The 23808-nt window shown below is 41.2% G+C and overlaps 1 protein-coding gene across 5 annotated transcripts in view; it reads left to right on the top strand.

The window, feature by feature from the left end:
• The window catches only part of KCNMB2 (potassium calcium-activated channel subfamily M regulatory beta subunit 2), a 223458-nt gene that overhangs the window by 112454 nt on the left and 87196 nt on the right, over positions 1-23808 (top strand). Inside the window, exon 1 of one of the 5 annotated variants that reach the window (XM_046657944.1) lies at positions 3709-4035. The exons of the other annotated variants lie outside the window; for them this stretch is intronic. The gene's annotated coding sequence lies outside the window, so the exon portion shown is untranslated. Of the gene's footprint in view, positions 1-3708; positions 4036-23808 lie in introns of those variants that run through there. 5 annotated transcript variants of the gene reach the window in all.

Genomic DNA, 23808 nt, shown 5'->3' with positions numbered 1-23808 from the left:
ATGTCATCCTGCCAGTTATCCAAAGATCCGGGGTGTAAAAGAGCGTACACCTCCTAACTCCTAGTCAGGTACCATTATTTTCACTACCCCAAGCTTTGTTACCATTCAACTGTTTCAGAGGTCTTTTTCTTGCCTTCCCAAGTAGACAAGAGACTAGAGACTATATTTACGGTTATCTTTGCCTCCTATCCTGCTAGACATTGTCTTGCATACAGTGAGAGCCCAATAAATGTATGTTATTGGGATGACTCCATGGAATGGGTTTTGGAGAGAGTAGAGCTTTTTCATCAGCATAATCCTTAACTTGGGACTTGGGACTTTCTCTCACCTCGCTCTGTATCTCCAGTGCTCTTGATGTAAGGTTTACTTAAATCTCCTTTTTCTTCACCATTTGCACTGGTCTCTTCTCAAGTCCTCATAATTTTTCTGTTGCAGTGTTTTCTAGATGTCCCCCATCCCCACAGTCACGTCCCCAGTTGTCTTGCCACTCTTCTCCACCTCCCTAGTTAAGTGGAAGGACTGGAGCAGATCTGAGTTTGAATCTGCAATCTTCCCTCCCTAGGTTAGGTAATTTGGGGCAATTTACTTCGCATTTCTAAACCTCAATTTTCTCATCTGTGAAGTAGAAAGAATACTTACAAACCAAGGTTGATTTGAGAATTAAGAGGGATAATGGACTAGTATGCCTGGCAGATAGTCTATGCACAATAATTGTTATCCGAGCCAGTCCTGATGGCCTATTGGTTAAAGTTCAGCACTCTCACTCCTCTGGTGGCCTGGGTTCATTTCCCAGTCATGGAACCACACCACCCATCTGTCTGTTGCCATGCTGTGGCAGCAGCTCACATAGAAGAACCAGAAGGACTTACAAGTAGGATATACAACTATGCACTGGGGCTTTGGGGAGGAAAAAAAATAATAATGATAATTATTATTGGTTATATCCTCCCTCCCTCTAGTGTCTTCTCCCTACAAAGATTTCTAAGCTGCAATAGTCACAAGAACAGAATCTTCAAGTATAATTTTCATTTTATTCAATTATCTGCTCAGCTGTTTTCTTCAGCATTTCCTAAGCAATATTCTGCTCAAAGTCAAACTCCATGTCAACACTGTCCAATAGAAGTATACTGCAGGCCACAAATGTGAGGTTTGTATGTAATTTTAAATTTTCTGGTAGCCACATTAAAACAAAGTAAAAAGAAACAGCTGTGATTAATTTTGATGGTTTATTTTCTTTAACCCAATATGTCTAAAATGTTATATCATGTAAAAATTATTAATGAAATATTTAGTCTTCTTTTCTGTACTAAGTATTCAAACTCAGATGTATATTTTACACTTACAGCACATCTCAATGCAGACTAGCCGCGTTTCAAGGGCTCAGTAGCCATATGTGGCAGGTGGCTGTCATATTGGACAGCACAGCCTAGATCAGTTTAACCTTCACCCACCAACTGCTTCTCTTTGCTAATGATCCTGATTTCCAGTGTTATCAAACACTGATCAAACACACTCATCTGCTACATTCTCCCTTTCTTGCTTAAGTAAATACATAAATCCTTCACCCATCTGGAAGGCCCTCCCTCCTTCTTCTCATGCTCTTCTCCTTCAGAACATTGACTGCTGAACACTCCCCCAGAGAAGGTGCCTCTGCCTAATTCCACCTGGGTATGGGGTCGCAGACTGAGAAGAGAAGTCGTTGGTAACAAGCTAGAGTGATCTTGGGGAAGAGGAAAGGGTGTGAAGTGAAGCAGGCCTGGGTTTGCGTTCACGCCCAAGCTCTGCCACTGACCGCCCTTGATAGAAAGGAGTGGGTTGGGGCTAGGACAAGTAGCTGTCAGTATTTGAAAAGCTCATGAAATAGGCCACAATTAGCGATAATGATCCTCTAGTTTAGCCCAAGGAAGCCATACTTGAGATGGCTCCATTTATGGATCTTTCATAGACCCCATGGGGTGACTATCGTCTGTGACACTGACACATAGGGTTAGCACTACAATATCACCCTGTGAGCATTCCGACCATCAAAAGGCAGCAAGAGAGCAAGACATCTATTGCTCATCCTTGCCAAATCAGCCAGCTACATCAACACTGACTCGCTTTTTAAATTAAGGAATTAATATTTAATACTTTAGTCAGATTGTTTTTGCATAACATAGCCACATTGCTTTGCAGGGCTACTGGCTTGCAGGCAGAATGATTTTGTCATGAGATTATTAACCCCAGATCTGAGCAGTTTTTATCCCCTCACTATGAAGTTTATCAATAATATCCCCAAAGTCTAGCAAGTGCTGCCTCTTTTAAACAGTATCAATCTGAAGGAAGAAGCAACGATAGGTACAAAGCGGGAGAAGAAGATTTAGTTAAGCATTTAATAGTCCAGTCAATATTTTCTAAGTAAATTATCTTTTACCCTTTTAAATTAGAGATGAGTGCCAGCAAGTTGCAAATTAAAGTGGAAACTGGTTAATTAAAGTGGAAACTCCCTCAGGCTTTGTGAAAAAGCACTGAGTACCACAACCCCACGTCCTTGTGAGATTATGATTATGATACACTGTTTAAAAACATCATTTTTAAAACCCATAAATCTAACTAGTGCTCTTCCATAACCCATTCCCAACCATTTCATTGTGTTAGAAAGAGAGAGACCTTGATGCTCCCACATTTTTGCAAATAGGAAACTGTCCTTTTAATAATGCCATTTTAGGGATGCGTGTCCTAGGTCCCTATGTGTATGTGGTGTACAACTTTTAGTTTCTTCATCATTAATTGAAATAACTTTCCCAAAACACACATCATCAAAGAAAAAAAGCTAGTTACCAAGGAGACTCCCTGACGAATCAGAGCGTGATATTTGGACGTACTAATCTGCTTAGTTCAAGAAACCTTGTATTTAAATGAGGAACAAATTGTATCTCAACCAACTATGGATCGTGAATTTCTACTGGCAAGAAGTACAGACAGCTTTAATTTATTTTTTTAACCATGAAAGAAAATTAGCAAGTACCTCTCATATGGAATCTGTGAACAGATTTAGACAGGTGGGGAACATCTCTTGAGCACGCTCGATTTAGGAAAACAAACACCATCCAAGGACAAAGTGGCCCAGTGGAAATGACTAAGGATAACCCCGAAGAGCCCTGCATTTCCAGCCAGGAATCTGCATGAGGATGCTCTTAGAAATGGGAACTAAGGAAATCTCTACATCTTTGGCTGCAGCCGTAACATTTTCCAAAATAAAGGCATTGCCACTAAAAGAAGGTTGACTCCTGATTCCCCTCTGCATGACAAGAGTGAACTGCATGGAAAATTCGGAAAGTCAGACCAGATTTTTTGGTTCATGGCCAGATAAAAGGAAGATTAACGTTCATATCCCAAAGTTTCTTCATTGATGCTCATCATATTTTTGTAACATGCCTTGGTGTGTTTGCCCGTCTGGAGTTTCTACATGGCTGCACAACGGGAATCAAGTAGCTATTACTAAAGGAAAGCTTTGCAAAGATAACAAGAGACAAGGCACATAGCCAGAGGAATGCTGAAGTCTCCTCTTCTTCTGGGAATTAGAATACCGCCCAGGACTTGTGGGTAAAACAATTAGTGGAGGCGGTGCACAGAACTCTGCCGGAAGGTGGAGAGGAAGTTTCAAAAACTGTGCGAGTAACCAGGAGTTTGTAAAACAAAGCGGGATGCAGAACCTCAATTCGTATTATTTATTTTTACTTTTATGACTGCTATTTTTGTTCCTGAGCAGTCAACAGAGAATATTAGGAAAAAGACTACAGTTTTGAAAATGTCAGTACTTGGATTAAATTATTTCCGCCTTGTCTGAAAATACCTTTAAAATTTGAGTGAAGAAAAAGAAAGGGAAAAATTACCAAATCCTTGGAAACGGAAGATTTCTATAAATTACATATTTTTAAATCGGCTTTCTTCCTAAAGGTGAAACTACAGAGGAATATAATTGGAAGGAAAAATACCTTTGCCTGACACAGTTGAAATCTCCTTCCTGAGAACTTCGGGTCCACTGTTGCTAAGGTAACTCAACCGATTAAAGTTTGCATAATATTCCTGAACTTATTAACGAAATATGGAGGGGAGGGAGGAAGAGATTAAGTTTAAGGTGAGAAAAATTAGGAGTCAAAAATTAAGTGGACTACCACATCTTTTCCTTCGTTTTTCACATTCCACATAAGAATTCTAAGGGCCTAGCAGTTTCAAAACGATAAAGAAACTAATGAGATTCTGAGTGCCTAGGTGAAAGATATTTTATAGGACAATAATTTGAGGTTTAGACTTATGACATAAATTTTACTACTTCATGTCTAGAATAAATAAAGCTGGTGGCAGCAGTTGTAGCCTGAATTTTTAAAATTCAAGTATATAATCATATTTTTCCGACAACTTTGTGAAATTTATCTTCCAGTCTTATTGATCTGTATCACCTCGGGCTTCAAATTAAGTGAGAACACAGTAAATAACTGTTATTTTAATGAAAAAGAACAAAGATGATGATGAATTTATGGTGGGAAGAACACACAGAAATAGAACTCGTACAGCACAAAAACCAATGAATGCGTTAACTCTGGGACTGAAAACTCCCTAACAATGCATTTTTATTCATAAGTGGTTCCGTTACACCGGGAAGGTACACATCTCAGAGATCTGTAACGGTATTGTCCTGTGTGCGATTCCACGGACAATAAAAGGAGAAGCAAAAAAGTCACCTAAAGATGGAATTTGGAATATTTAATTTTTCTTTTTACTATTGAACTTCTAGCCCAAATTTCATGTCTTTGTAGATTTATTTATTTATATTTGATAGTCTTTGATTCTTGTGGAAGGGACAAGAGAAAGTTGTCGAATATGAGAAAGAGTAAGACTGGAGTAAATATGGTGAACTCTCTTCATATTCCTACCAAAAAATGTGAATGCCAATGTATATCAGCTTTGCTATCACTGCATATTCTTATTTGAAGAGCAAATGTTTCAATGTCTTTTACATATAAAGTAAAATATTCTGTAAGAATTAAAAATACCAGAAACAGAGAAAAGGAACTTTAAACTCATCATCAGCTTTGGCTTAAGTCAAAGAAAAGTCTTCAGAGCGTTATTATGTGGTATAAAATTTTAAATGAAGTAACATTCAGAAAACCCTAAGACTATAAAGAAAATCGTGATGGCTGCATATTATAGTGCAAATTTCTATTGTTATAGCTCATTTGTGACATTCTCTCCTCCAAAATGGTAGTAAAAAAACAAATATAGATTGACTTGATAATGGCGAGCATCTTGGTAATCACAGATTTTTAAGAATATTATTTTTCTCTGATTTTATTGTGCTTTGAGTAGTGTTCTGAGATGATATGTTTTACCAGTATTGTAACAACATCTTGCATTTGTATAATATTTTAGAAGCAGTAGAACATAGCCATCTAAATCATCTTATTTGATACACAAATACTCTGAGAAATACTTCTTTCCCCCTTCCTTTGTCTGAAGAAGGCAATATAGACTGAATGGTTAGGTGTCTATCCAAGGTCTTAAAGCTAGTGAGTAGTGGGACTGCAACTTGAACTTGAGTCTTCTCACTTCAGTCATATGCTTCTGCCGTCACGTCACAATATCCCCATTAAAAAGATGAAATAGGGGCCGGCCCAGTGGTGCAGAGGCTAAGTTCGCACGTTCCACTCCAGCCTCTGGGGGTTCACCAGTTCAGATCCCGGGTGCGGACATGGCACCGCTTGGCAAGCCATGCTGTGGCAGGCGTCCCACATATAAAGTAGAGGAAGATGGGCACAGATGTTAGCTCAGGGCCAGTCTTCCTCAGCAAAAAGAAGAGGATTAGCAGCAGATGCTAGCTCAGGGCTAATCTTCCTAAAAAAAAAAAGATGAAATATTATTGCTAAATCTTCCTATGGAAACCTCATCAAAGGAAAAGAGGATACATCAAGAGCTCCAGCAGTGGTTGAACCATTAGTTTGTATGTAGCTGGACTTCATAAAGAAAACTCACATGTTGAAATAAGTTTGAAATATCTATTTATTAAAACACTTCCATTCTTCATTGCTTTCTTATAGGTTGTTGCACTTGTTATTTTTAAAGTATTAGACTTAACTAAACTAGGTTTCTATGAATAACAGAAGTGGAAATGTCTCTTCATTGGCGGACAATAGAGAAAGACCCTATTGTAAGAGTGGTGAGCACATGTTACTTAAAATGTAGTGTGATTGACATGTGCACATTTAGGTTATGCAAATTTGAAATCATGTGATATAGAAAATATTAATGAAGTCACTTTATAGACAAAATTTTCCATAATGAAAATCTGTATTTTTTAAAAATCTAGAACCACACAATTTCAAAGTTAGCAAATCAAGTGAATTATAAGCTGTATTATGCTGTCACCAAATGGCATCAATAATTGGTATCCTTTGCTAGAATCACATGAACCATATTGTTGCACGTATTAAAACTTCAGAAGATAATTCTGGTGACTATTTTGCTGTTATTTTAACACAGTGTTCTGATTATATACTACTTCTTTTATATACTATAACAAAGTTTCTAATCATTAATCAAATCATGGTGCTAGTGAAAAAAACAAGCCCTTAAAATAAATCACTTTGGAAGAAAAGTTAGATAAGCTAAAACACTTTAAAGAAGGCCAAAGAAGTACCAAGAAACAATGAGCTGCTGATTTAGGAGAGAGATCTCTAAAAATAATAGATAATTCTGCATCCAGATACCTAAAAGCATCTCTGAATGAGGAGGAGGGGAAGGAGAATAGAAAGAGGAGAAGAAAACAAAAAAGAAGAGGAAGAGATGGAGGAGGGAAATTAAGAGGAATAATAAGAGAGGAGGAGGAAAAGAAGAAGAAAGGAACAGAGGAGGACAGAGAAGAAAGATGAGGTGAGGGAGGAATTGCCACAATGGTGTAGATTTCTGTGCTCTTACAATGAGTTCTCCTTCTTTACACTTAGTAATTTGGGGAAATAAGTCTTGGATTATCCAAGTTATATACCATGAAAGCTTTAAGAACATACCACTTACATAAATTATGATTTCCCTTAATAAAATAATGCGCTCAGATTCAGTGTTATGGATACTTCCCGCATCGGAAGATCCTCACGTGGTAGACTCAAGATTGGAGCAAAGCTTAAAGTTCATCAGCTTCGCCCAACTTTCAGGCAGTAGTTGAAATCTCCTCTGAAACGTACCCCAAAGGCAACCAAAGTGATCCAGAGATCTATAGGTCTATTAAAGCCTTTGAGTTTGCAAAGTACTTTCATGCGCGTAATCTCATTCAATCTTCACAATAATTTTGTGCAGACATAATTATATTAATTTTTACAATGGGAAAACTAAAGCTCTAAGAGTTCATATTGCTGCCTTATGGATATAACACTGGCTAGAAAAAGACCAGGTCTTCTGACACACGATTCAGTACTTGTCTCCTATCAACTAAATAATTCCTCTTCACTGTCAAAAACATTTATCAAATTTCTTTAAAATTCCATTTGTGCCCAAACACTTAATAAGTAGACAAATATTTTGGAAAGTGTATGGACAAGCTCTCTTCCAGCTTACCATCTCCTAACCAGGACAGTTAGTTAAATCAGCTGAGCTCTGGAACTTAGATTCCTTGAAAGAACTTATTGAGCCATATAGTGCTCGCCCAATGCCCTCCTTTCTCAAAAAAGGAAACAGAGGTCCAAAGAAGTGAAGAAAGTTTCTCTGTGTCATCACATGGCTATTTCCTTACAGAACATAAGAATTCGAAATATTCTTCCATATCTAATGGGACAGATTTAGGAAGATATCTGAGAACATACTTCCAGCTAACAGTATGCAAGAAAGAGCTCATTTCTTTTTCCAACCCATCCTCAACCACAACATCCTCTTGATGAGTAGTGTTAAAAAAAGAAACCCAAGAAATTTTTGATGTTTTTAAAATACTTCTAAAATAGAGGTTTAAAGCTGTAGAGAGTTTGCCTGGTTGAGTGTGAAACTGAGCCCCACTGAGCCGTACTAAAGGAGCCAAAGGTCCTCCCCGATAGGATTTTACTGTGACAGCCAGTCTAAGCTCACTTAATTAAGGCTGCTTACATTCTAGGTGGATTTTTTCAAAGCAAAAATAGATCTAGTCTGATGATTTTTTTTAATTCTAATAGCATTCGCTTCTACATAAGTACCAGTGCTAAAAACTGTTAATTAAGGGATATGAACCAAGTCTGAGCCCACCACTGTCAAATCTCTGTTCAAGGAGGCAGATGGAGTTAAGGTGCACACACCACACATTCTTTCCCCATTGAAAGTACCTAGTCCCAGTGCCTGATATAAAGTGAGTGCTTAGTTGTTTTTTTCCTTTATTCTTGTTTACGTGGCTTTAATCCTAGTGAGTTCCTCCAACTTTATCATCTTTTTAAGGTATATAACATACATACATATATATAGACATAGACAGTTATAGATATAAGACTAGTTGATAGGGATGACTATGTACTTGCAGACTAAAGAAGAGGAGGTAGACAAATAAGAAGAAAGGGATGAAGATTAGTTATATAGTTAATTATACATGTCGACTTATTCCTTTAAAGTTTTAAGATAGCCAAGAGGAATAAGGAACAGATGATTAAAATTAACAGAAAAGAAAGAAGAAAAAAAATGAGGAAAACAAAAAGGGAAAAAGGACCAGAAAACAAAGAAAAGAGAAAATGACCATGAGGTCTGACCAACAATATTAATAACCACTTATTATGGAACTCTGATTTGCGAGGTACTGAATAGTTTACATTCTTATGTCGAACAGATATTCGTACTCTCATTTTGCAGAAAAGGGAGCTGGAGTTGAGAACAGGACCACAGAGCTGGAATGTTTTTGGAGTTGAGATTTGCTCACATGCTTTCCACCATTCTATTATTCCTACAGTTTTTAGGAAAACAAAGAGCGAATGGCTAGGAAAAAACAATAAATAAATAAAAGAGAAAAAACAGAGAGATGTTTAGTTCCACATTAGTGCCTCTTTGGTTATTTGGTTATTTGACATAGAAACCCCAGTAAGTCCCTCTCAGATGCCCAGGAAAAAGAAAAAAAGTAGCCATTCAAGTCTGTTACTCACCTCGAAATTTATGAAGAATACAAAGGTCTTAATCACAGGGGGAAAAAACATGTTATTCTTTAACTAATGTTACTCAGCTAATATTGGGCCAAAATTGCGGGAAAATATATATAGCATAAGTGAGCCATGGAAACGTTGAGGGCCACGTGAATGTATAAGCATTCTCCGTAGGCCTTGTTCGTGTAAACATGTGTCTCCTTACGTGAGTGTGTACACCTTGGCTCTTCCATGTGGACCATGGCTGGCTACAGACTCGAGCTCTTTCTAAATATTGAATAATTCAAAAGGAATTAATCTGTGAGTAATTTCAAGCATTTATTATAAGGTGTTAAAATGAGGAGGGCCGGCCCCATAGCCGAGTAGTTAAGTTCGTGCAGTCAGCTTCAGTTGCCCAGGGTTTCACCAGTTTGGATCCTGGGCACGGACATGGCACCACTCATCAGGCCATGCTGAGGTGGTGTCCCACGTAGCACAAGCAGAGGCACTCACAACTACAGTATACAACTATGTACTGGGGGGCTTTGGGGAGAAGAAGAAGAAAAAAGAAAAAAAGAAGATTGGCGACAGATGTTGGCTCAGGTGGTAATCTTTAAAAAAAAAAAAAAATGACGACTAGGGTGGTTTGAATGATGGCATAAATCAACATAATTCCCAGAGTTTTAAGCCCAAAGAATATTCAGGAGGCTGGTCTAAGGTGCATTTCTTTAGCACTAAAGGAAATGCTCTCTTTTATAGACCAATGAACACCATGCCCTGGAGAAGAGAGTCCTCTCAATTTATAATGCTGGAATTTGAGAAATACAGCTTTAGTAATTGATGTGGTGCTTTTATGTTTAGATCATTTTACTTAAAGTCTCCACCCTCCATGGAAAACAATTAAATTTCAAGTGCCATGGTAAAAAATGACAGGCCCTATGTTTAATTTGCTGTGTAAATGACACTCTCAAACAAACCTTCTCTGATAGTTCAAAACAGTGGTGGCAGTCCCCAGGGAGAGAGGTGCCCTAGTAAGAGAGAGTCTTTCCCTGTTTTATGCCATTTGTAAAATATTTTGGGTATCACTTCCTGCACACATTCCAAGCTGAGAAACATACTGTGTGTGTGAAGGCTATCTAGACCAGAGCTGTCCAATACGATAGTCATTAGACACCGGAGGCTAAATTAATTTAATTTAATTTGAAATTCTTTAGCCTAGTCTCACTAGCCGTATTCCAAGTGCTCCATTTGAGCATATGTGGCTAGTGGCTACTGTACCCATCAGTAGAGGGTTATAGAACATTTCCGTCCTTGCAGAAAAATTCTCTTGGACAGTTCTGCTCTAAACAAATATCCCCCTCTACAAAGGCAAAAACTTTTTTTAAAGATACCTTGTTGGAAGAGAGAACAAGCAAGAAATCACTTTTCCTCCTCTCCTGCAATTTAAGAACGTGAGACTCAAAAGGTTAACTGGCTTTCTCAAGGTCATAACACTAGCTAATGAGAGAACCACGACTCAAGTCCACTTGCATCATGCTCAGTCCCAGCCCATCCACAGGACCTCTTAATTTAAGGCTAGGAATAAATGGCACATCTGTGTGGCCACAGTATTTTTCAACCACCGTCAGTTCCTGACTTCCATAAAATGAAATTTCACAAGTCTCCAACCTCTTCCATTTCTATTCTTACCTCTCTGAGTACCAACCACCACCACCCTTTCCCTCTCTTCAAACTCCAATCCAAATTAGCACAAATTCTCCTTTGACCTCCTCTCCAAAGTCCTCTAAGCCAAAAACCCAAGCCGTTTCCCCTAAGTCCGTGGCAGGTCTCAGAGGAACCCCATGCCTTAACCCCAACCCTCAAACTGAGATGCTAATCCAACCATCTCTGGGGAACCTGTTCCTTGACTACATCCTTATCCAGCCCCTCTGGTGTCATCACCCAAATCTTGAGCAGACACCTACCCTGAGTCCCTGGCCCTTCCACCCAGCAGTACCCATGTAGGGTGGTTCCTTGGACATATTCCTAGGTGGCCGCTTCTTGTTCTGAACAGCAAAGATGAGAATGAGTCATAGGCCCATGACAGCCATGCTGTCGCTGTGCAGCAGCTTCTTGGGGGTGGGAGATATTAGCCAGCCATCAGCAGGGACCTGTCAGTAATCAGGTCGGACTTGTCCCTCAAGCCTTTCCATGGGCTGGGCCCTGCCTCGCCGAGAACCGGTGGCAGGTACTATGAATTGTAGATAGCTATTTCGTTGTCTACTTTCAAGTAATATAAATGAGAGAGTGGGTTTTACTTTCATAAAATTTATGATTACAAAAATATTCAAGATAGAGTTTAATCACACAGGAAAAAAGATCTGAAAATGAATTCCACATACACACACCCACATACACACACACTCCAGAAGGGTTATGACATGTGTATTTGGGGAAAGACCAAAAAAAGAACGCTTTTTATAGTTGTCTATAATAATCCTTTTTATTTTCCTAACAAGACGTTTTTTCATTATTACTCATTCCTATGCTTGTTGAACTGTTATTTAGATTCGGCATATCTGAAATAATTATAGTTAAATGGAAACACCAAAATCAGAGTCAAAGCCATGTCCTCCAGGAAACAGAATGCCAAGTACCCTGGAATCAACATTAAGAGGAATAGAGAACCCATTCTCTTCTTCCGAAAAGAGTTTACAGAGCAAAACAGACACAGAAGCAAAGGGGCAGGAGTACAAACGTGGAAGATATACTTCGGCCTTAGTTCTGCCAACCTCTGCCCCCACCACCCTCACATCAGATCGCAGGAGACACCTTTAAGTGTTTAGGGAGGCGGGAAAGCTTTGGCCTGTCAGATTTCACAGTCAGTTGCCAGAGGCTGAATGTGAACACCTACTCCAAGGCAGACGCTGATCAACCCCCATATTTCCTAGCCCCTCCCTGCCTTTGGGATCAGCAGCCATAGGCAGGAGGCATTAGCCAAGTTCTCAAATCACTAGCTACTTGATCTTCAGTGAAATACTTATGGTATGGGAGATTCAGTGTTTTTATCTGCAACAAGATCATGACAATTGCAAGCTCATCAGACTTTTTCTTTTTTTTTTTTTTTTTTTTTGGTGAGGAAGACCAGCCCTGAGCTTTGCCAATCCTCCACTTTTTGCTTGAGGAAGATTGTCACTGAGCCAACATCTGTGCCAATCCTCCTCCACTTTGTATGTGAGACGCCACCACAGCACAGCTTTACCAGCGGTGTGTGGGTCCATGCCAGGGATCTGAACCTGCGAACCCCAGGCTGTTGAAGCGGAGTGCGTGAAACCAAACACTACGCCACTGGACCAGCCCAAGCTCATAGGATTTTTTAGTAATTAAATGAGATAATGTATGCAAAGTGCCTGGCACAGAGTAGGACTTCTCCAAACAACAGCTGTTGTACCTTTTTGTGAATAAATGCTCCCTCTGTATGGTAAGGCGACACTAGCAACAGTCACCAACCTGTCATTTTGGGTGCACAGAAACAACCACATTTAGAAAGTCTACAATATTTCCAGATGAGTGCGGACAAAATTTGACTAGACACAGGCCTACTCTTGTTCCTCTTGTCTTTCTAAGCTCACAGCCTTCCACTCTCAATCCAGGCCAGCACTACTGTGCCCTCAGGAACTTCAAGAAAGGAGGAAGGTGTTCTTCTCTGGGTTGTGGTCACTATGCCAGGCCCAAACTTCTTCCCTTGAAGAATAAGGACAGATCTCTGTGCAGCCCCATGCTCAACCCAGCTCTAAAAGCTACTAGCTCCCCCACCTCCCCAACCCCTAGTCCTCTGCACTTCCACACCACGTCCACACCAGTGCTTCTGTGCCCCCAAGAGGCTCCAGGCTCCCCTCCACCAAAAAGCCCTCATAGTTAGCTTGACTTATTTAGCATATCAGCACAAAACACAGCCATTGGACTACCACAGGGCGGCATACCTGTTTTTTTCTATTTGCGGGTGGAGACACAAGGAGAAAGGCCTGAGGGAGAATGTGAATGGCAAATGGTACCGATTTCTAGGGCACAGTTTCAGGGTCTCTGGTACAAAGTGATAGCTTACAGCTGAGTTGAGGTGAACAGGGGCATCTGCCACTTACTAGCCATGAGATTCTGGATAAACTAGTAAACTTTTTGATCCTTGGTTTCCTCATCTGTGTAATGGAGATAAAAGTACCTCTTAGGGTTGTTGGGTTGATTAAATGAGGGGATAAATTAAAGGCACTTGACACAGTGCTTGGCACGTAGTAAGTTCCAAATAAATGATAGCAGTTACTGTCAGTATTAGTATGACTGCTAGTACTACCCCCTGGAAAGCCCGAGGAATTGCTCCTATTGCCCTTCTACTCTGAAATGCTCTTGGCAGAGTAGAATAACGAGGAGAAGAACTTCCTGGCTCCTCTCAGATATTTGTGTCAATTTGAAAGTAGATATGATCAGTATCAACACTTGGCTACACACTGAAATCATCCAAGAGCTTTAAAAAATCCTGATGCTCAGGTTCTATGCCTGATACCAATCTATACGCCCAGAATCTCTGGGAGGGGAACCCAGACATGAGTCATTTTTAAGTGATTCTAATGTATGGCCAAGTGTGAGAATCATTGTTCTGGCACCAGCCTTCTGAAGTAGTGATTAAGTTCTTGTGCTCTCTTTAGTGGCCTGGGGTTTGCCAGTTCAGATCCTGGGTGCGGACCTACACACTGTTCATCAAGCCATGCTGTGGCAGGCTCCCACACAGCAGAACTAGAAGGACATACAACTGGGATATACAACTATGTACTGGGGCTTTGGGGAGGGAAAAAAAAAGAGGAAGATTGGCAATAGATGTTAGCTCAGGGCCAATCTTCCTCACCAAAAAAAAAGAATCATAGTTCCAATGACTGTCTCAGGAGGGTAACACATTTACTGGAGCTTCTACAGCCTTCTGTTTATACCTTTATTATCATACTTTCCCCCTTCTAAGTAATTACTTTTAAGTGTGCTCCAGTGAATGCCTGCTCCCCCATGAGACTACTCAAGGCCAGGGACCATGATTTATTCATCTTTTGAACTCCATTGGCAGTGATATACAATGATAATGATGATGGTAGCCAACTTCCGTGGAGCACTAACCCTCTGTGACTGGCATTGGGCTACGCTCTTTACAAATATTGTCTCACTTAATTCTCACAACAACCTATAGCGTAAAATACTATTGTTAGCCTCGTTTTACACCTGAGAAAGTTGAGGCACTGACAGGTGAAGAAACTTGCTTGAACAGTTAGTCTGACTCCAAAGCCTAAACTCTTTTCCACTGAGTTATAGAAACGACTGTCTCACATGTGGACTTGGATGAGCATTGACCAAAAAAAATAACAGTGACAGTAGTATCACCCGCAATTTATTGAGAGCTCCCTCTGTACCATGAGCTATGTTGATACTTGTACCCACTTTATTTCATTTAATTCTCACCCCAAAAAAAGAGAGAAATCTACAAGGCAGGTTCTGTTATTATCCCCTTTTATGAAGAGGAAATTGAAACTTGGTAAGAGGTTACACAATTTCAAATGAGGCCATTCGAGTGAGGTAGGGATTTGAATTCAAGTGTGTCTGATTTCTGTCTCTTAATTACCAAATAATGCTGCATGTATTCGCTAACTCACCAATGGATGAATGAAAGAGCAAATGAATGAATGATGAACAATCTTCTCAAGTCTTTTTCTATCCTTGCCTTCTTTATCAACATTCTCAGCAAGCACTCGGGTTTATAAGAAGCTTAACTCCTCTTACAGGTTAGAAGAAGAAAAAATAGCCGTCTACTAGCTCTATTTGCGGGAGGAGAGAGGGGAAATCAACATGAAGGAAATGAGTCTGCAAACTCCCAAAGATTTGGAACTGAAGCCAGTTTGTTAGTTTGCGAATGAAAGCGCTGTCTCTGCTTTTCACTACTGTGTTCGTGCCTTTAAAATTTAAAGGAGAGGCTTAACATCTGCTGTGTGTATTGGAAAATCAGGAGGGCTGCGAACACTACACAGAAGATGTACTGGGTGTTTTCAAATGTTTCCAGTTGCTAGGCAACACACTTCCTGCTTTCCAGGCACTTCAGCGAAAGTCACCTGGGCTTCAGCTCTGAGGAAGTCTTGAATTAAACTTCCAGCCCTCCACTGTGACACACAAACTGTTGCAACAGAACCACCGAAGAGGACATTTGATTTCATACAGATTTTCTGAGACAGGTCCCTGGCAACAGTCACTGTCAGTGCTGAATCAATAGCAAGAGATGGGTAACACAATGTGATTTTTTTAGAAACTCAGTTTTTTATACAGTAAGACTCCCTAACTCTATAAAACATCAGAAAAGGCACTTCTGAAGTAGTAAAAAGTACAAATTACAGAATATTTTAAAGAATAGAATTTTGTTCATTCAGTTAAGTTCAGTAGCTTCAAATGAACTAGCAGAGTTGCCAAGTAGACACTCCATTTTAGTGGAAAGTGCGAATTTTTTTTTTTAATTAAGGCACCAGTTTAGGTAATTCTGGTACTTGTTTACCAGTCTCTCCAGGATCTTATGTGTACCATTCATTTAAGCAATTCCATGTAGACCTTGTTTCATCTCCACTACAATTCTGGAAGAAAAATATTTCCACCATTTTTCCAGATAAAGTAACTGAGATTATGGGGATGAGATCCCTGTCTGGAATTCATAGTTAAGTTCCAAACTCTTTCAGGGCAGCCCGGGATGCAAAGCAATTTCTGCCATGTGCTTAAATCCCAGCTTACTCATACCTACCTTTCCTGATCCCTGAAGCCTGCCCGGGCCACACTGTCCAATCCAGCCACCTGGGCCCCAGTCTGTGCCTTCTGGTTTAGATCCCCAGCCCTGGAAGGTGGCCCCCAGGGACCTGAAGTAATATAAACCAAAAATACCACTGGCACATAGTGTATGAACTGAATGGCTCCTGCAAGCCGTAGGAGGAAGAAAGCCCTCCGACTCAGCGGGACAAGGCTTTCCTAGAGCCCTGGACTACGAATTACACTTACTTCTGAGCTCTCATTTCTTCCTCTCCTCATCTCAATCCCTTAACCACTCACACCCACATTGAGGGAGGAGATGCCCACAGTCAGGGACTTTGGAGAAAACCTTGTAAGAGGACAAAATTCTCAGGTGCCTCATTCAAAACCTTAATAATCCTAAATTCTAGATTTGCATGCCAACTAGAGGGAAGCAGACTGTGTTTCTCTCTTGCTTATAGAGGGCATTCACTGGGCCCAAGGCCTGGAGGCAAGGTTGTTTTTAGAAGGTTCGTAACTCAAATAGAGGTGTGTGGTTTTGTGTGTGTGTGTGGTGTGCACAGGTGCACACGCAGAGGGAAGGAACAAAGAAAACCCATTTTATATATAAAAGCCATTCAAAACATTCAATTTATTCCTGGTACTACACAGGGTAAGGGACAGAGTTTGAAAGTTTTCAGTCTTCCCTGAGGATCTTGTTAATTTTAATATTAGCCCTCCTTGTAACATTGATGTTATAATTCAGCCTCCTATGTTTCTGATAAGGCCCTGGCCTTCAAATGCTTCCTCTGTTACATCCATTATGCACTCATTCATTTATTCAACCCATATTTGATATCTGTTGAATGCCTACCATGCTCAAGGAGCTGGAAACATAGTAAGGAACTGAACGGCCATGGGCCCTGCCCCCAAGGAGATTGCTGTCAAGGGGACATTAATTGAGCACTTATTATATTCCAAGAACTGTGCTAATCCCTTTACATTGTTAGCTTATTAAGAGTTCATTGCCTTCAATCCTCACAACTACCATGTGAAGTAGCTATTATGACTAATTCCTTTTTACAGAAGAGAAAACTGAGTCTCTGAGAGGTGAGGAAATGACACTTGCCAATTGTGAGGCAAAATTCAAACCCTGGTCTTCCAGAGCACAAATACTTCACCACCGTGCCATAATGCCTCTATTTCAATTGTGCACACTTGCATATATTTTAATTGTGAAGATTAAACACCATAATACAAGTAAAACTCTTACCATTGTGCCTGGCATTTAGTCTGTCATAGTTATTTTTATTCTCTCATCCTGTACAGAGAGAACCCAGCTAATCCTGAGCTCCCAGAACTTCCATCACAGCGAAGTCCCCTTGATAAGTCCCAGACAGTCTCTTTCTTGTCCTGGCCCTACCTCTGCCCTGGAAATAGATTCCCAACTATCCTCTAAGAACCCAGAGGCCAGACTTTGTCGTTCCTCATAAGAAACCTGGTGCATGGGCTCTGGAAGACCTTGTCCTCGTTCAGAGAAGCCCAGAGGAGGTCCCCACTCCAGCAGCCTCTTCAGATTTAGAGCATGCAAAACCTTTCCCTGTGGTTCACTGGGGACAGTGTCCCCCAAAGTCCTAGAATTTGTTCATAAAACTTTAACATGCATCAGAATTCCCTAGAGTTTTTTTAAATGCAGACCTCCATGCCTAACCTCTGAAGATTCTATTTTGGTAAGGTTGGGGGGGCGGGCAGGATGTGAGCATTCCATCAGGCATTCCATGGACTTCAGGACATCGTATGCAAGTTGTTGGAAGATCACAGAATTAGAACCAGCTTCAGGATTAGCTTCACCCGGGGCTGCAAGGACTGTCTCAGCCAGTAAAGCCCGTTCCCCCAGTGAGCTCAGTTCCTCTCCAAAGAGCCAGAAAAGGTTGAGTCCCCAGAAAAGGCTGGAAGTTCCACTTCACATTAAGAATAGGCCCAGCATCACTCCACTATCATCTCTGGCCAGTCAGAAGACATAGAGCTAAAATAAAGTTTTCCATAATACTTGCCATTTACTGAGACTTTTCTATGCGCCAGGCTTGGTTTAATGGAGAAAGTACTGGTTTGGGAATAAGATGACCTTTCAAATCACATTATATTGCCTTAGGCAAATTATTTAATTTCTCGAAAACTCTGATTCCACATCTGTAAAGTGGGAAGTGTAAAATGCAGTGTTATCACAGGGATTAACTAAGATCAGTTATCTGGTCTATGGTGACATGCAGCAAATGTTGCTTCCCTCAGTTCCACCCTCTCTCCATCAGACAAGATGTTTGCTAACGTCACTGTGACTTGTGACTAGGGAGTTTTCAGATAGTCTGTGTTTTCTACCTTGATGTTGTGAGTGTAATCCTTCTATTGTGCCACTTAAGTTTTAGCATGTCCCCACCTTAGAGTCCTTATTCAAACAAGGAGATTAACAGTATATCTGCTAGCTCCGTGTCATTTTTCCCCAATAGAAAATAATAAGATTAACATATTTATTAGGGAGCCTAACCACCTAGATGCTTTAATCTGTAGACGTTATGTATAATGGGTAGAACTTGGGACTGATTAAAAATTCACTTGTTATTTTGGAAAGCTATCCTAAGAGACTCTCTGAATATTACTCAATTAATAATGCACACAGTCTAATAGCAGGGGGCTGCAGTGATGCGAATGCATGTGGGTGTTATATTGACTCAACAAACATTTATTAAATGTTTCCGGGGGCCCAGCCACTGGCCCAGGTGCTGAAGACATCACATTGAACAAGGCAGACAAGGACTTTGCTCTCACGGCACTTCAACCTGGTGAGAAAATACTACTAATGATAGCTGGCATTTATTAAGTGCATCCTATACGTGAGGCACTGCAATATTAATTGTTTCACATCCATGTTATTTTCTTAAGAATCCCATAGGTATTAGCTGCTTTTATTATCTCCATGTTACAGGTGGGGAATCTAAAGCACAGAGAGGTTAAGTAACTTGCTCAAGGTCACACACATGATAAATATCAGAGCCAGGATTCAGATGGACCCCAGAGATTTCTGTCTCAGCCACTCTGCAAACTGCCTCTTTACGTAATCTGGAGTTTAAAGTGGTATTTATATTATTTAAAGAGATTTTATATTTTGTCCTATGAGCCTCATAACACATCTGTGAGTTAGGAATAGCAAGTGGTAAAAACTGTCATTTTTGAGACTAAAACCAAACAGAAAGGTAAAGCAGCTGTGGACCGGGAGGGAGTGGACCCAAGAACTCGTATTTTTGATACTTTTTGTCTTTCGTATTCCTTTTACTATGTACATACACATGTGTCCTGTTGGAAACAGGGGGAAGATTGTTCGGATATGAAGTGAGCCGAGTGATCTAGACAAGGCTCAGTCTCCTCGCTGCAGAATCAGGGTGAAATTGTGGCCTTGGGAGGGTTACTGTGAGGACTGACTCAGATAAAGCATAGACAGTGACTGGCCTGTAATGACGACTCTGTAAATGTTAGAACCTCTTCATCTTGTGGTTCTAAATCTATTTTTTATTCTTTCATTCTGGTTATGGGCAAATACTCAGAGAAACTGCATCTCATTCCTGAGAAATTTCTGAAGCTAAATCACTGTTAATTATAAAATCACGATATAAAATCGGCTCTATACAGCTGGTCCACATGAATGTTTAATGGGCATACAAAATAAGAAAATAATATTGTAGCTGAAAATGAAGAAAACGACTTACCTACTCCTGAAGTCACCTGCTCTTAGAGCAAAAATAGTTCTTAGAGATTCTTTAGAGATCTGGCCCAACTAATCTAGAAACCAAAACACAGACAGGAATTGCCTTACCCAGAGTTCCACATGCAGTTGGGGGCAACATATTTGGGACCAAACTCCTACTCTGTCATCCTCCTGCCCCCCACCCTACCCCCAAACCCCCAATCTCCACCCCACTCTCATCCACATGATCTCTGCCACATAGAATGGCTTCTCCAAAGCTCTCAGCAGTCCCCTATACTGCCACCTGAGGAGCCATGCTCTGAGACCGCCTTCATGCAAAGCTGCCTTTAGGTGGACTCTCTTGGTACAGTTTAGTGGAAGGAGACCCTTTGATGTGTGTTGGTGGCAAACTGGCCCCTGTACACAGAGGACAAGGAGAGACTGAAGAAAGAGGAGGACCACTCCAGATCAGTAGGTGGCAGGTTTAATAAGCAAGGGAACCTACAAGGTTTGTCTTGCGTGGCCACAAGACGAGTAGATCTCTGCCACCTGCCCCGCCAGAATCTTAAAAGTTTATATGGAGGCCTTAACTGGGTTCAGTTACACACACAGTCCAGACGGTCTCAACAACACACTACTATCTCAAGGTGACGTCCTTGAAATGGGTCTGGCTCTGGGAATGGCAGGCAGAATGCACATTCCAAGGATGGGGTTGGGGGGTGAAGGGAGTTGAAGAGCCTCCAATTGTCCGAGTCCAGCTCAAGGGTCACTTGGCGGTCACATCCTCTTGATGACCTCCTCCACAGTGTGGTCCGGAAACAACCACCATTATAAAAATTTCAGCCCTGTGGGGCAAACCTGTAGAGAAGTTCCCAAGTAAGAGAAGCCCCAGAAGGCACAAATCTCCGATCATTAACCTTGTGGAAGAAGTATTTGTCTGTATTGTCTTATTAGAGTCTGCTCACTTTTTTACAGAAAATAGAAATTCCCCTTACCTATGAAAATCTTATAATTATTTTGTTAAACTCTCAAGATCGCCACACATTTTTCTATTGTCCCTGAAAAATGGAACCCTTCAGAAAAATAGCTATGAGCCAGAAAAACTGGGTATTAATTTTCCAAGAAAAAGATTTCCTGATTATGATTAAATTGCATGTCCCTTCCTTAGTAAAACACACAGACACACACACAAACACACAGTTGAAAATACCAGACACGACCTTTCTTCTTCACTGCTTTTAGACTTATCCTATATTTCACATTTCAACAGTCCCTCAGCAAATATTCCTTAGGATCTGCCAGTATTTGGTCCTATATGCTGGACATAAGCTACAGTTCTTGCCTGGAAGGGTTAATTGGGGAGACAGACCCTCAAACAGGTCTATTACATGTTCTCCCCCAGACTCTAGAGGACAGGCACAGTGTAGTGGGGCCAGTGAAAGGAACAGCTATCTCTTCCGGAGACAATCGGGGAAGGCTTCACAGAGGAAGTGACTTTGAACTCAGTCTTGAAAGCCCATTGGGAATTTGCTGAGTGAAGACTTGGGTGGCTCTAGGGACAGAGGGAAGAGCATGTGTACAGATGTAGTCTCGGAAGAAAGCACGATGTGGTTATGAGTGGTGAGGAGGAACGGTGGGCAGGAGTGAGGGTGCAAGTTTCGAAAGGTAGGTTGCAATGATATTGAGAAGGGTCTGGTGGGTCAAGCAAGACAGTTAGCACTTGTTAACCTGCAGGTGGGCCGTTTTGCTCCAGTGGGGGTTTTTAAGCAGCAATGACCAGTTAAGGTCCATTTTGGTAAAATCTAATGTTTGTCAGCATGTGATAAAGCCTTTGCACTTGAGGCTGGGCCCCTCTCTGAGACTGAGGAGAGATTGGTTAAGGAAATTAGAGCTGAACCAAAGTCTTCTGTCCAGAAATAATGCATCTGCTGCTTTCTGAAGCACTTCATCCCTGACTCTGAAATTCTGTACGTCTGCCCTGGCGTTTCTGTAGCACCAAAGAGAAAAGATATATATTTGACCACTTTGTTTATTTTGGAGGTAAATTACAGAGAGATTTTGAAGGTTCCAGCCTACTTTTTTCAGTTTGAGGATTTAAAAAGAGAGAGTTTGGAGCTCATTTGAATAACGGCTTGTGTTCCCAAGAGCTTTGTGCTTTGGTAAGCAATGTTGGCTGATTATTGCCTCATGCTTTTCTGAAACAGCTGCCTGTCTCCTTTTAGAGCTCTATTCTAGGGGGACTGCGAGAGCCACAGAAGAGAATTTAACTCCTGAACACTCAGTTCATTTGGGAAGAAGAGATATGAAAGAACAGTGGTTCAGTTTTGTTTGTTTCAGAAAGTCGGTGATTGTGTGAGGCAAACAGTGAAAGTTTGTTTCTGTGAACTCAAATGGGACTTTCGTGTGAGCCATGCCTCTGAAGTCCACCTTCTCGATATTTTGATGCCGGTCTGCCTGTGTCTTTGAGCTAATGTTGCGTTCAGGTAGGATTCAGCATTTATTTGAAAGAAGGACAAGCTAAGGCCTGCATCACTGGGCTGTCTTTCTGTTTTCTGAGTCCTACTATCAACCTAGTTTATTTGGAAACCACACCATGCTACTATGGCTGGATTTCTATCCAATCAGGAACTGCCTTTTGCTCATTTGGCAATTATTTATTAAACAGTCTGTGCTCTTGGCATTTCTTAGATGCTATGTGTATTTTATCAGTGGCGTTTGTTTTCCTACCCCCTCTGGTTGTAATTACGTGATTTAACTAAAGGCCCTTGGCTTAGTGAGCTTCCCTTTCATGGTAGGATGACAATGAAGCAGAACTGCCCAGGACCTGGGTGAACACAAATCAATTTTTCAGGAAGCAGGTCACAGATCTACAGTGGTCCCGTGGCCCTCTTGAGGTCCGTATAGAGAGGCTGGAATTACCCGCCCCTCCCCCAGGCTGTATGACTGTTCTCTGTCAGTGCTTCCCTCCTGTGAGGTAGCTGTCCTCATTGTCAGTTGTTCCCAACTGAATACACACAGCTCTCTCACCAGAGTTTACAATTCAGCCAGCTCCCAATGGTTCTTCTGAATTAACCACAGACTGCTCGTTCCCAAGGGACAGAGCAGAGCGTTCTGCAGTTGGACCTCACAGACGTCAGCAGTGATCTTGGCTTCTCTTCCACATCTGATATTTCTGACATTTCTGAATGCCTAGATAATGCACATAATAACATTAATAATACCAAATATTTACTGAGCATTTATTTTCTTATAATTTCCTCTCTGGTAGGTGTTGTTATATTACAGTGTCCTGTGTTGAGGTCAAAGAAAAAAAAAACCTTACCAAGTACCTGAGATTTTTGTATCTCTCTCTCTAGATGGCTAGCTAATCTAACTAATTTTCCCTCAAGGAAGCAAACTTTTCCCCTCAAAAGTTAGGAAAGTTTCCTTATCAGTTCCCTGACCCTAAGTCAGAAGGTCAACATCGGAGCGAGTTTGGGCACCAAATGACTGTGCTACCCAAGGAAATGTATTTCCTCTTGCTGGGCCTCAGTTTCCAGGTATGAGACCAGAAGGGGCATAGGATTAGATGAGGTCTAAGTTGGAATATAGTGCAAGATTCCTTAAGGCCACGTATCGAGTTGGGACAGAGCTGGGGCTTAGAACAAAGCCTGGGTTCTTTCCCCTGCCCCACAGCACCTGAGAAAGCTCTTCAACAAGCACTTCAGTCTGATTTTCTTTCTCTGTATCATTTAGGCATTTTTCTGACCTAACCAAATATCTTGTCCCACAGACACCATAGGGACGCAAATCTCCTCCCATTTCATTCTAAACTCATAGTCATGGATTTGGGCTCCTGCATGATATGAGACCTATTCCTTGAGGGAGGCAGCCAGGCCCCCAGGTGGTGGTGAGATGGTGTCCAACCGGAGCTTTGGACCTCCAGCGGGAGGAGTGGGTCCTGGACTGACAGCTCTCCCAGCCTCCAGCCCAGCCTCAGGACCTTCATAAGCGTCACCACACCAGGCTGGGCCTAATCAGTTCTCTCCGGATTAGGGCTGCTCACGGAACACAGTGTATGACAGCTTAGCCCAGTGTCTTGCATTTTCAACACTTGCTTTATTCTTTCCTTTATGATTACAGAGTGTCAACACTCTTTCTCCTTTCAGCATACCACATCCTGCACGGGAGGCTGGCATTGTTCCGAGCAGGCCAAAGTCATGA

This window comes from Equus quagga, chromosome 4 (assembly GCF_021613505.1).
Source record: "Equus quagga isolate Etosha38 chromosome 4, UCLA_HA_Equagga_1.0, whole genome shotgun sequence".
Classification (NCBI taxonomy): domain Eukaryota; kingdom Metazoa; phylum Chordata; class Mammalia; order Perissodactyla; family Equidae; genus Equus; species Equus quagga.
Note: the sequence above shows the minus strand (reverse complement) of the source record. Positions and strands in the feature narration are given on the sequence as shown.